This window comes from Euprymna scolopes, chromosome 26 (assembly GCF_053919585.1).
Source record: "Euprymna scolopes isolate OS-2025 chromosome 26, ASM5391958v1, whole genome shotgun sequence".
NCBI classification, from domain to species: domain Eukaryota; kingdom Metazoa; phylum Mollusca; class Cephalopoda; order Sepiida; family Sepiolidae; genus Euprymna; species Euprymna scolopes.
In genome coordinates, this window is record NC_136507.1 from 109,455,307 (window position 1) to 109,470,363 (window position 15,057).

Here is a 15,057-nt window from a genome sequence, read left to right on the forward strand (position 1 = left end):
TGTGAGGAAGGATGAGAGGTGTGTGGGAAGAGTAAGTTAGAGTTGATTGGCCAAATAAAGAATTTCATGGATAAGGTCCATCATGTATCTATGCACAGATTGATGTCAGTGTGGGAACTGTACACATAATTATTTGTGAGGAACTGAAAATTCGGAAAATTTGTGTAAAGTTTGTCTCAAGGCACCCTTGAGACAAACTATCTGTGCCTAAATCAAAACGCGGATTCCATGAACAAAGCTTCTTTCTTAGAACTGCACGCCTGTGGAACTCTGTTCCATCTGCCTGCTTCCCACCGGACTACAACTTGGATGTCTTCAAGTCCAATGTTAACAAATTCCTAATGAACCGCCCCCTTAAGTAAACACTTCATCAAATCTCCACACTAACGTAATGTACTTGCAATAACCCTTATCCCTGAGTGGCTTCCGGGCCTTGATAAGTGGTGATCACTGTGTAAAAAAAAAAAAAAAAGGGTGCTCAGAGAAGTTTGTTCCAAGGTTGCTCAAACTATTTGACCAAGATGGGCATCAAGACAGTTCCTCACTCTCCCTATAGTCCAGACTTTTCTCCCTGTGATTTTTGGTTATTCCCTAAGTCCAAGGAAAACCTTAGAGGCTGTTGTTATGAGACAATGAGGAAATGAAAGAGGCTGCACAGAGAGTCATCGACATAATCACACAAGAGGATTTCCATGAGACCTTCCAGAAGTTGTTAGAACAGTACAACAAGTGCATTGCAGCCGGAGGAGATTACTTCAAAGTGGACTAGATTTTCATGCGTGTACTCTCAATAAAAGTGCTCATAGGAAAAAAATGTCTGGAAACTTATTGAAGGCACTTTGTAAGTGTTATGTTCTGACAGAAAAACAATCTCAAAGTCGCTTAATATTATCGATAGCAAATTTAATTCAAGCCACTCTCGTTCCCAATGGGCGTTTCCTATATTCAGTTGCATGGGAAAAAATCGTTCAGCTGGAATGTCGTTGCGTGACACCCTGACCTGGAAAAGAAGTTTGCAGCTTATGGTCGATGATATCCGTTGCTACATGACAATGCGTTTCTGTGCAATGCAACAAGGTGCGTCTGAGATTAGCATTAGCGGGGGAGTGAAGCAGTGAAATAAATCACAGTAAAACATAATAAAAACAACACAACAGTAATGATTGACTTAATTTTTAGATACATCATTGTGTATTTCTTTATGGAGTTGTCAGTCAGTTGTTTTGCGTGTTTTACAACCTATCAACCCAATCACAAGTCATTATTCATTGTCATCATATTCGGTTTAACGTCCATTTTACATATGCTTTGACGGCTTTTAGACATTGATTTTCAAACTAAGCTACCTCTGGCCGGGTCTTTATTCATCCCTCTTTCTCTCAAGTCCATAGTTATCACTTCCTCCTATATTTTTCTTTGTCTTCTTGCGTGGGTTGATCCTGCTACCACAACTATTCTACATCTACTAAACCACATTCTTTTAACATGACTATACCATCGAAGTCTCCTTTTCTGCACACATCTTCTAATACAGTTAAGATTTAATCGCCCTCTGAGGTCATCAGATCTCCTTCTGTCCTCTAATGGTCTCACCAAGTAACAAATTTTGAACAACCTCAATAACTTCACTAGTTTGGTGCAAAAACAATGTCGTTTTTTGATTTGAAGTGGAACGTAAAAAACGACATTAATTTTGCACCAACCTAATACATAACTTTCTTCACATCTGAGTTCTACTCCACCTTCATTGTCTTACATTTCTTGCATGCAAACTGGTTATCCTCTCTCAACCTACCAGTAATTCCACTGCACTTTTTGTGTACCTAAAGCCTGTGTGTACCACAGAAAATTGAGTTGCACCTGACTTCCTAATCAAAAACATTTTTCAAGTGATTTACGACACTACAATCTTTACTTTTCTGCATTCCTTCCCCGTTTTAAATTGAACAAATTCAACTTCCATTGTTTCACAGACAAGCATCAAATCATCCACATATGGCACCTCTTCTAAACAACTTGTCCGGAACTCCTTGACATTGCTTCAAAACACAAATGAAAAGCAACAGACTCAATACAGAACCCTGATGGACTCTTAATTTACATGCTTTCACTAAATGTGCTGTTTTTTCTAACACGACTTTGAGCATTTTTGCACATTGCTTGAACAACCTTCATTAATCACTCATTGACCCCCTACTTTACACAATTCCCACCAGACAACATTTCTTGGTGCTTTGCCAAAAGCTTTCTCTAGATCCATAAAAGTAAAATACAGGTTCTGTTTATCAAAGAACGTCTCTTGCATTTATAAAATAAATATAATATATAAATACCACAAATCGTACTTTGCTCAGGCATAAAACGAAACTGCATTTTATTTGTGTCTTTTTTGTTTTACTCCTTTTCACCCCAACAAGACATATTGCCACTTGAATGTAAGGAGTTATTATTTGGAACATGTCTAAGGGAACTAAGTGGGGAGTTGAGCAGCGAAATGTCTGTTCGCATTACATTTAAACTTTTGCATGTTAATAGAGTCAGGAAAGCAGGAAATAGGGAGGAAATTCCAAAGGCTAGCATTTCTTAGCTGACTTTTTTATTTGCTGATCAATCAGTTTTTCAACCACTTGTACAACTTTAAACCTTTGTAATTGCAGATCTAGAGCCTTTCTTTAATCTTTGTAACAATTAACAGTTGTACTAAGTTTACAGTCTTTCAAAATGATCTCATTTGTCAAGTTTGTAATCATCTCAATATCTGAGTATTCAACAATCTTTCCTAAATAAGTATGGTGGATAACTTTTCCAGAATTAGGACAGGAGGCAGGTGTAGTTTCTTCAATTTTTATTCATCATTCTTAGAGATGATGGAAACAGGCTTCCTAAGGAAACAATCACATCTACGGTTCCAGGAAATGTTGAGAAAAAAAAAAGATTAAAATGAAAAAGTCGAATAAACTATACACTAAGACATTTTGTTTGGATTTATTTACTCATGTTTTTTTTTTTTTTTTTGAACATTGAAGTTTTTTTTCCTTTTCGTTTATTACCACGGCACAGGTTTTAATGTATTCTTTGTAAAGAAAGCTTTTTTAAACTTGGGAAAGTTATGTAGCACAGCTGGTAACGTGTGTATAGCAGTAACGGCATGACTTGTATGCAAATGACCATGCTGATGCGCGAGGTGACGTCACAGCAGAGGAAATGAAGGGGAAAAAAGAAGAGAGACAAAAAGGAGCCATGTAAGCGGTGAGAGTGACTTGGAAGCACATGTGAGCGCGAGAGGAACTTTTAAAACAAAATGTAATCAAAACTTTGAACAAAAATCGTCGAATGACTGAGTGCTGTGGGACAGCAAGTGCAAAGAAAAACCTGCATAGCGTCAACTAGACTTGAGCAGACGTGTCGATGCAGTAAGAGAAAAAGCATCTGTTCAATGCGGCAGAGTTTTGGCGCCACATGACGAACGAAGAGACTTGTAAAAATAAGAAGCAAGCATAGTTTGGAAAGTACCATGAATAAATGCCTTTTTTTTAATTTAAAAAAAAAGCTGAGTCGAATTTCTTTTCTTTGTTTCTTTGCAAAACTTTCGTGCACAACGTCGGGTCATTGTTAACATCTGACTACAACGTAACACCTATCATTTTCATTTAATAGCCGTTCCTTGCATCAGTGAGAGTTTTCTCTTTCTTTCGGGAAACTTGTTCCAGAAGACAAAAAAGAAGGAATTTTGATTTCAAGCGTGAAATATAATTTCAGTATCGGATATACTTATTTTGCAATTTAAAAAAATTTTTTAGCATAAAAATCTGATTGGTTTTTAGTGTTTGTTTTTAAAGCATGAATTCTGTGGTTTTGTTTACACAACTAAATTTTTTTTTCTTTTTTACACAGTGATCACCACTTATCAAGGCCGGGAAGCCACTCAGGGATAAGGGTTATTGCAAGTACATTACGTTAGTGTGGAGATTTGATGAAGTGTTTACTTAAGGTGGCGGTTCATTAGGAATTTGTTAACGTTGGACTTGAAGACATCCAAGTTGTAGTCCGGTGGGAAGCAGGCAGATGGAACAGAGTTCCACAGGCGTGCAGTTCTAAGAAAGAAGCTTTGTTCATGGAATCCACGTTTTGATTTAGGCACAGATATAGAGTGGGGGAAATTTTTCACAGTGGATTCAGCTAGGCGGGTGTTTTTCGTGACAGATTGGCGAGGGGGAACCAGAGATTGGAGTTCAGACGAGCACCTGCCATGGAAATAACGATAAAACAAGGATAGGTTTGAAACGTCTCTTCTGTGGGAGACAGGTTGCAGGGTAGAGAAAAGGGCATCCCCCACTAAGCCACAAAGTCTATTTTGTACTCTGTCAAGGCAGGATAGGCTGTTTTTAGCAGCTCCTGCCCAGATATGGCAACAGTATTCCATCCTTGGACGTACTTGGCTTTTATATAGATAGAGAATTGCATCAGTAGTGAGATATCTTCTGGAGCGGTAGAAGGATCCCACCATCTTTCCAGCGACCTTGGCAAAAGACTTGATGTACATGTTCCATTTCAGATCAGGAGTAAAGGTCAAACCCAGAAGCTTGTCAAAACACGGGGCCTCACCCAGCCGAGAGCCATCCATCACAATTGATGCCAGATGGGGATCAGAGCGTTGATGATGTAAGGATAGGAGTTTGGTTTTGGATGCATTAAAGGTAACCAGCCACGTCTTCCCCCACTGAACCACGCGCTCAAGATCAGAGGAGAGAGAATCAGAGAGAACTTTGTCATTTATAGCCTTTGATGTGTTGCCGTAGATGGTCGTGTCATCAGCAAAAATGCCAACGAATGATTTAAGTATGTGTTTAGGGAGGTCATTGATGTAGATCAGGAAGAGAGTTGGGCCCAGGATTGACCCCTGAGGGACTCCAGCATTTATATTGCAGGCCTCCGATTTTTGTCCATCGACCACTACACTTATGAGCCTATCGGAGAGAAATGATTTAATGATTGAGAAAACATTTCCAGTTATACCGTAGCTGGAAATCTTGTGAAGTAGACCCTTATGCCATACCTTGTCGAAGGCCTTTGATATGTCAAGAGCAATTGCCCTAGAAAGGAAGCCTTTGTCAAGAGATTCACTAATCCTGTGAGATATAACCGTCAGCACATCTGCGGTAGATCTTGCAGAACGGAAACCATATTGTGTGTCACTAAGAAGGTTGTTCCTGCTGAGGTGGTTGACTATTTCTCTATTTAATATGGATTCCAGCAACTTACTCATAACACACAGGAGACTTATTGGTCTGTACTGAGAGGGAGATAACTTTTCATCTGAATTCTTAAATACAAGGCAAACTGATGAGGTCTTCCAGGGAGTAGGAAAGCACTTCTCCTTACGGCAGCGCTTAAATAGTTTCGTAAGTATGGGAGCAAGTTCTAGTTGAAGCTTTTTTAACACTATAATTGGGATGCCATCAGGGCCAGTTGCTTTACTGGAATCTAGGTTCTTGATTAGCTTGGCGACTTCATGCACGGATATTTGTATGCTACCTAGCTTGTTCTGTGTTATAGGAGGAAATATGGGGAGTTGATGGCCTTCATCGCATAGGGTAGAATTAGCTGCAAAGTTCTTTGCAAATAGTTTGGCCTTGTCTGACACTGACAAGATGACCTCTGGTCCATTGATAATGGTTGGGATAGAACGCCCACTTCTGTTCAGGATCCTATTTGTTATTTGCCAAAACTGGTGGGAACCAAGCCACTGATCAGCTACCTTGGATTTAACAGACTGAGCATATAGCTCTCTTGCATTTTTTATTACTCTTTTACAGTGGTTGCTGGCAGTCCTGAAAGCAGCTTTAGTCTCAGTGCATCTATTACGTTGGTAGTTATGGAAAAAGTGATTTCTGTGTGCGATAGCAGCAGCACATTCTGGGGAGAACCATGGCTGGCTGTTAGGTTTTTGTTGGAATTTTTTAGATGGTATGAATTGGTCTATGCCTACAATTAACCATTCGGTCAGATCTCATACTATAGAGGACACTTCCTTTTTAAACATGGAGTGCAGAGGTAAATCAGATATGAATGTACAGAAGCTATCCCAGTCAGCCATAGAGTATCGGTATACAGTATGGTGGAGGGGTACGTCTGGGGACTTCTTACATTTCATTTTTATCTTAACTGATACGACGGAGTGGTTGGAGGATCCTAGAGGAGAATGAACGGAACATGAACATAGCTCAGGGGAAGTTGAGAGAAAAAGGTCTAGGAGGCTTGCATATTGACCGGGTGTATCGGGCACACGGGTGGGTTCGCGAACACTCTGAGTGAGGTCATAAGCAATGGCAAAATCATGACAAAACCTCCCCTCATCGTCTGTCTTATTTGAATGGGTCAGCCATTCCACGTTATGGACGTTGAAGTCACCACAGATGTGGATGTTAGCCAAGGGATGTGCAGACAGTATGTGGTCTATTTTCTCGGATATGCTCTTAAAGATAGTAACTCCGCTGTTGTGGGGCCGATAGAGGGCAAATATAAATGCAGTGGTGTTAGCAAGTGCAACCCTGAAGCACATATATGGTAAATTAGGATCTTCTCTAGAGATATCCCTGCTACACAGGAAGCCATCTTTAATGTAGGCACATATTCCATGCCCATGGTGATCTTGGGGGTCAGATTTAGCTGTTAAGTTAGAGTATCAGTTAATTATGAACTTATCTAGGGAAGTGGTCGGCCCTATTCCAGTTTCACTTAGAAATAATATGTTCGGTTTCGTCTCCTGTAATTGGGTTTCAACCTCTGGAAGGTTGGAACATAGACCCCTGATGTTGGAGAAGGAGACCTGGTAGTAGGGGTCTACGTTGGAAGATGGGGTTCTAGGTTTAAAATATATAGGATATCATTGTTCGGCTATAAATTTGCATGGATACCGTTTGGATATCCGATGAGTGATTGACATTTATGAATATTAATTAGCATGTTACCTTTTTTTTTGACAAAGCTGATTGATTATTGACTAATACTAGTGGGCGTCACCATAATGTCTTCCAGTGTTCAAAGTATGGAAGCCGGTAATCCTTTTTGTTTTCAAAATCATTTTTATTTTTATCAATAAATGTCCCTTTTATTCATGTTTATTTTTATAAAATGTTTCTCTTTGCGGTGATACTATTAAAAAGAAAAGACCTCTTTACTTTTTTTCTATTGAATATTCTTGCTTTGTTTTTGGTATTTGCTTACATGAATGGCGCATCAATTCGCCAAGCAATACTTTTTTGAGTAAACATTAACTCCACGCATGTACCGATAGGCACCGCCATTATCAACAAATAAAGCACTTGTCACACAAGTCTTGAATAAGAAAGAAATACGGTCGACAACAAATATTAATGGAATAGAAATATACAACTGTTTCAAAAGTCATTGGCGAGCAATGATTAGTTTTTATTTTTCCTCCTTTATTATTTTAATTTGTTTTTAAACCTCCACACAGGAATCGAATATTAATCGGTGTTTTTTGACTTGCTGTGTACGTGTGGGGATAGCCCTTCCGAGGAAAGGAAAGGGAAGTGCGTGGAAAATGTCCGTCACTATAAAACTGAAATTATTCGTTTTCATATACAATTGCTACCCAAGTATATAAATCGATCTACATTAGGTCATCTTTTCTCTTTTTCTCCCCATATATATATATATATATATATATATATATACTTTTTATTTGTTTTTACATAAGCAGTAATATGTTGCTACACAGTCATGAGCATGTTCCAGTCAGCTAGTTATTAGTAACTAGAGACCTCATCAGGCGATACAACATATACGAAAACAAAGTTGACAATGAAAATGTCAGGTCTTTCATGTCACATTGAATCAACATCAGGAAGTTACTTGGATCATATATATATATATATATATATATATATATATATATATATATATATATATATATGTGTGTGTGTGTGTGTGTGTGTGCATATATATATGCATATATAAATGTATATATATATATATATATACATATATATATATTTAGCAAAAATGGCAATTAGTAAAAACCTGAAGAAAGTGCTCAATATTATTGCAGAGCAAATATGTGCTATATTTTTTATTACAGTTTTATCTACTTAGTTACACATGTTTCGGTTACCGAATCGTATTAAACGATCTAGTAACTTCATCAGGTTTTCTCTAATGTCTTATGTAGTTACTCGATCGTTTAATACGATTCGGTAATCGAAACATGTGTAACTAAGCAGATAAAACGGTAATAAAAAAATAAAGCATATATATATATGTATATATGTGTGTGTGTATGTGTATATATATATGTATATATACATATATGTATATACATATATGTATATATACATATATATATACTCATATATATACATACATATAATTTACATATATATATATATATACATACATATATATGCACATGCATATGTATAAATATATACATTATATATATATATATATATATATATATATATAACTACTTAATTTACTCACATAAAATTAATATACGAAAGTATAGATTTATGCGTAAACTTTAAGTATTTACTTCAAAAGTGCTCAATACGTAGGTAGAGCTAGTTAGTAATTTATAAATACATATGGCGATTAAGCTACACTGAATATACTTATTATCACCTTCTTGGCCTTCGGGACAAGATCAAAGTGTAGTATCTGTTCTTCAGATGCTGCACTTCTATTTCTTGTTCTCTTTCGGTGGTGGAGAAATCCTTCACGACTGAGACAATTTTTATTTTTGTACCTTTTCTCCACGTTAAAAAACGACCCTGGTGTCTAACTCTGTCCCGTGGGGAGGCATAGTAAATAGGTACACTGAATATACTATATATATATATATATATATATATATATATATATATATATATATATATTAAGTAAAATGATTGATGACTTATAATTAAAATTAAAAATTAAAAATCGGTTTCACAAGGAAGAACAAACAAAATCAATAAATTGTACGAATGTTTGGGAAACGAAGTTTTTATTGAGACAGACAATAAGTCTTGGACAATAATTTTATCATTTGATTTTATAAAACAAAGTCTCCTCATCAGCAAATAGAGTGGGTGGGGGTTTAAAGACACCAAAAATAAAACTAGCATTTTTTAAATACGGCAGATATATCTTTTAATCGTCCGCTTTTAACTTACGGGCTTTAAACGATTAAAGGATATATCTGCCTTACTTAAAATATGCTAGTTTTATTTTTTGGTGTCTTTAAACCCCCAAATGGGAAAATGAGTTTAAACTAAAAAACTATACAAAATACTGTTAGGAACTCATCTAATATATGTTACTGTGATTTAGGCTAATATACAATCAGTGGTTTTAAACTTTTGCTCGATACAGGTGATGACTTTTAAGAGTCCCTTTTAGTGATTACCTGGTTTGAGGATATTATACAACTAAACGGCAAATCTGCCCCAAAAATCCGTTATTATTTTATTTTAAGGCCCGTCTCATGTTCGTATATAACGAAATATTTTATTGTAGATTTCAGTGTACTAAAAACGAATCTGCAAACCGTTTCCGTCGCAAAAAGAAAGTTTTCATGATATGAAGAAATTACTTTTTCGAAAAATGGGTGATCACTTTTCAGTGTAACTCACTTTCTCAAACTTAAAGTAATCAACAGTGTCCGCCACCGTTTGTAGCGTTCAAATACACCGATAAACACTGTTTTTCGAGCCGACTAAACGTTACATTAAATGAAAAGGGTTTGTATTACTAAACACAGTACAAAGAAGTTGTCAAAAAATAAATATATAACAAATAAATGTTATCAAAGGCAAGAAAAGTAAATGTTTTACCTAACTGGATAAGATTGTAGTATTTTATGTAATGTATAATGTTTAATCGGTTCAAAAACATGCAGTATATTTGAAAAATATAAATGGCGGCAGACTGTATCGAACACGTTAAGTTAGGGGAAATTTTGGGAAATTTAACTTAGAATGAGCACCCACTTTCTGGCCACCTGAGAGAGGGGCATTTTTCTGTGTGTGTGTGGGCCCCCCCCCACGCCCCTCCAACCAATTTAAACAGGTAATTTTAAAAGATTTTCCAATGGTAGAAAGAAAGCTCCCCACCCACCAAAAATAAATCGTGGCCAAAAAGTGGGTGATCATTTTACGTTAAATTATTATGAAAAAGTGATCCTTCACTTTTTTAAGCTAACATTTCTTCATATCTTGGAAACTACTCGTTTGCCTTAATTATAAACGTTATTTTCGTTTTCAGCGACCCCGAAAACCTATAAGAGTGGTAATTTTAAAGAAATTTTTGAGGGTGGAGTAATTCTTCATATTTACCTTCTTTTTTTTTTCCAATAAAATAAAAAATTAAGAATTAGACAAATTTATTTTAGGTAGGCTTCGCCAGGAAAGCTTTTAAAAATAAAAAATTAAGATAAACAAATGGTGCTAGTGCACTTACTGATCTGCGCTATTTTTTAAATCGTATTTCCAAGTTTAATTAAAGTTTTATATGTTTTTTTTTAATTCAATTGTAAGGTTAAAGTACAAAAAATATATATATATAATTTAAAAAATAGGGATTTTTTTTTTTTTTACCCATCTATTAATTAGATAGTTAAATGTTGTAATTCGAAAGTCGTCAACGTGTGGTGCACGTGAAAGGCTCATTTCTACCGGAAATGAAATGCCAGACAGTCACGCAGTTACGAAAAATACTTTTATTTTATTTAATATATTTTTAGAATTTGCGATCTTAACGATCTTAATTTATTTTAATAACATGCAAACATTCCTTGACTTTACGGATAAATTTTCTGAAAATTTCAATTAAATTGGTAATGTAGAAATATGGTTCTATCAACTTTAAACGAACCAAGAATTACATATATATATATATATATATATATATATATATATATATATATATATACACTTGTGCCCGATATTATTCATACCCCTCGGATCTTTGAGATTTCTATAAGAATATTGCTCAAACCAGAAGGTAGACAATATTAAAGGGATTTCAAACAATAAATCAAGCATAAGCATTTAATTTAAACTCAACAAATAAATAAATTATGCAAGTTTGAAACATTATACAAAAAAAAACAATAATGGCACTAGTTCAAAATTATTCATACCTCTCTTACTAATAGTCAATAGCATGCCCTTTATTCTTAATAACTGCCTGTAACCGTTTGGGATATTTATCAACAAGGTTTTTACAAGTATCAACACTGATTTTTGACCATTCTTCAATGCAGTAGTTCTCCAAATCCCTCAAATTTCTAGGTTTCCGCTTTTTAACCTCAGTTTTCAATATGTGCCAGAGGTTTTCGATAGGGTTCAGGTCGGGACTCTGGCTAGGCCATTCCAAAACATTAATTTGATTATCCTCAAACCATTTCTTGACTATTTTGGCAGTATGTTTTGGATCATTATCCTGTTGAAGGACCCAGTTTGGTCCTAAATGGAGCTTCTCCGCATCCTGTCTAATGTTTTTCTGGAGTATCTCCAAATATTGCTCCTTCTTCATGGTTCCATCTATCTTGACCAAACTACCTGGACCACTAGCCGAAAAGGAGCCCCAAAACATTAGGCTACCACCACCATGTTTCATCGTGGGTATGGTGTTCTTTGGGTTGTAAGCTTCTCCTTTCTTCCTTCAAACGTAAGAAGCATCCATATGGCCAAACAATTCAATTTTTGTTTCGTCAGTCCACAAAATACTTGAGAAAACGGACTCTGGAGAATTCACATGGGTCCTAGCAAACTTTAGACGTGCTGCAAGGTGTTTTCCGGTGTGCAATGGAGTCCTTCTTGGTCTTCTTCCTTTCAGACCATTTTCATGCAGAGTCCTTTGCAATGTTTGCCTTGATATTTTTATGCCAGAAGACTCCAGATTTTCTAAAATGTCCTTATTAGTGGTGGTTGGATTTGCATTAACACTTCTTACAATATTCCTGGTGGCTCTAGCAGACAGTTTCCTTTTCCTTCCTCTACCAATCAAGTTGTTTGTTGTGTGGTGGCTCTGGAATTTTTTGATGATGCTCTGTACTGTTGCTGTAGGGACCTCAAATTTCTTGGAAATTGACTTGTAACCTAAACCATCCTTATGTGAATTCACAATTTTAGTCCTATGATCATTACTAAGCTCTTTTTTCTTCCTCATTCTAATAATTTTTATTCTTTTATTGGTTTTCAGTTGATATCATTTTAATTTCTGAAAAATGCAAAAAACGAAATGAAATTAATCAAAGGTTGTATAAAAGCATTCAAAATAAGAATCAAACAGAAAACAAACAGTCAGAAACTCGATTAATACTGAAAAAATAAGGGGGTATGATTATTTTTGAACATTGCAGATTTTATAAATAGCTGTATATTTCTTTTATTACAAGTATCCCGAGATTTTAAAATGACGAAAATGATCAGAAGAGGTTTATTAAGAATATGTATCAATATGGACGTAAACAATAAATTCTTACAAAGTTACACCTAATAAACTCAATTTTCAAGGGGGGTATGAATAATATCGGGCACAAGTGTATATATATATATATATATATATATATATATATATATATATATATATTTAGTGGAAATGGTAATTAATAAAAACTGAAGAAAGTGCTCAATACTGTTGTAGAGCAAATACGCGTTTTATTTTTTATTACCGTATCTTTCTGTTAAGTTACGTTATTGTTGTAGCTTACTCAGACCAACATGGCGGCCGTCTCTCTCACTGCAATCTTCGCGGAGCCTCTTTGTGAACGTCGCTACTTGGCTAGACGTCACTGTCTTCCTCTGATGACACCACTACCGGCCGCACATCAAGGATCTGTCGAGGGATGCCGTCGATAGATACATTGTTCGGGGACTGGACACTTATCACAATGCCCCTCCCCCAGCGTGTGGTACAGCGAGCATCAGGCGGTTTGATCGTGGCCTTCGTTATAAAGATGGCCGGCCAGCTGAAAAAATGACGTCATCGCCGAGGTCCCAACAAGCAAGATATGTGGAACTCTTGACTGTCAATAATGAACAGTAATTTTTACAGACAGCGTTACAAAACTTCAAAATTGGATTAAAATAAAGAAATAAAGAAAGAACACGATGATTTATACTGAAACTCATCTAATATTAATAATAAAAAAATAATAAAAAAAACACAAGTTGTTTGTTTAAGTATTATAAGCAATTGAATATTTCGTTGTATTATAGATTTTAAAGATTAGAATGCGTTCTTTAATTACTTATAAATTACATTTAAAAAAAATGAAGGAACACGATTTGATTTGTAGTAAACTTGAAGTTTATTTGATATAATTAAATGAAAATTATGCATGTAAGATTATGAATATTTGAAGCAGAACACAAGCAAAATATTTGATATGAGTTAAGACAATAAACAAATATTAAAATTAAACTATTTTTTTAATCAAAATAAATTTTTTTTTAATCAAAATGAATTTTTTTTTTAATCAAAATGAACCACAATCAAAAAAACAATATTTTTAAAAATCGAAATGAATTTTTTTAAAAATCGAAATGAATATTTTTTTTAAATCATTTGAACAATATTTTTTTAAATCAAAACTGAAAAACGAACGATGAATTAGTTTAACTGAAAAACGAACGATGAATTAGTTTAACTGAAAAACGAACGATGAATTAGTTTAACTGAAAAACGAACAATAAATTAGTTTAACTGAAGAACAAACGATAAGTTAAAATTAAAATCAAACAAATAATGTTAGTATAAACAAAGTTACTAATGCAGAAATACATCAGACATTATAAAAATCCATTGTGGAATTTAATTAAAAGTTTGAATTTTTCTGAAATTTTTTTTTTTTATTAATGTTGTCATTCTCCTTGCGACAAAAATTATTTATGAGGGAATTCGAAGAACTCCATATGAGCATTTTTTCAATTTGTTGTATAGGGTGACCCTCATCACACGAGTCAACATTAAATAAAAGATGTTGATCAGCCAAAATATTTAAGGTTATATACATGGCTAATTTTCTTTGATGAATAGAATGAAAGAAAGAATCACATTTGGTAAGTTTATTTATGACTATATAATTATATAACACAAAATTATTAGTTGTATCATTTGGGTATAACAGAGAACCTCTGTTAATACCCTGAAAGTAGCTGTTTATTTCAGCTATTCCTTCAATAGTATCTCTCCCAGATATTAAGTTTTTGCAACTATTGCATTTCAATTTTTTAAAAACTGCATGACAGCAATAGCCTGCTAAGTATAATATAACAGGAAGTACTGCTTTGCAGCGATTAATATCATCTGTTACATCTATGTTAAATTTATAAACATCTAACTTGTTCTGTTGTCATTTCATCCCAGTTAGTTTCTTGTAAATTCTTCAAATCAATAGTTTGGTTATTAAGTGGTAAACTCAATTTTAAAACTGATAACATTCTAAGTTTTTTTCACATTCATACACTTGACGTATTGATATATTATACTGATCCCCGCTAAGTTGCCGATACTGGCCAAACCTTGCCTCAAGGTTATCTGTCTGAAACTTTCCTGGTAATATATACACCATGTTCAGTTCTCTAATGCAATATTTAGTTAATTCTAAAATTGCGTAAGTTGTATGGTGCAAAGCAGTATATGTTTCCTTTGTTAACTTACCAGTTCTTCCAGGTATGCTATTCCAAGTTTCTAACCGGTCACAGAACATAGAGAGAAATCTGTAATTATCACCATTTAATGTAAGTGGATTTGCATATTTATTACGAAGCTGAAAACCTTTATTTGGTGTTTTCACATTCAGTATTGTCCACCAAATATAAAAAAATATAATGCAGTGTTTACCGATGTATTGGAAAATTCAAAATGGCGGCCGACTCTTAAGCACGGTAAGTTCGGGAAAAGGTGTTATAAATAATAAACTAGACAAAATACTGTTAGAAATTCGCTCAATATATATTACCGTGACATAGGTTGACATATATTCGGTGTTTTTTTAATAGTATTTTGTCTAGTTTATTATTTATAACACCTTTTCTCGAACTT

At 34.8% G+C, this 15,057-nt stretch overlaps 1 pseudogene; it reads left to right on the forward strand.

Annotated features, from left to right (window-relative positions):
* Nucleotides 1–8,642: 8,642 nt before the first annotated feature.
* Nucleotides 8,643–8,861, forward strand: LOC145248540 (U2 spliceosomal RNA; annotated as a pseudogene).
* The last annotated feature ends 6,196 nt before the right edge of the window (nt 8,862–15,057 follow it).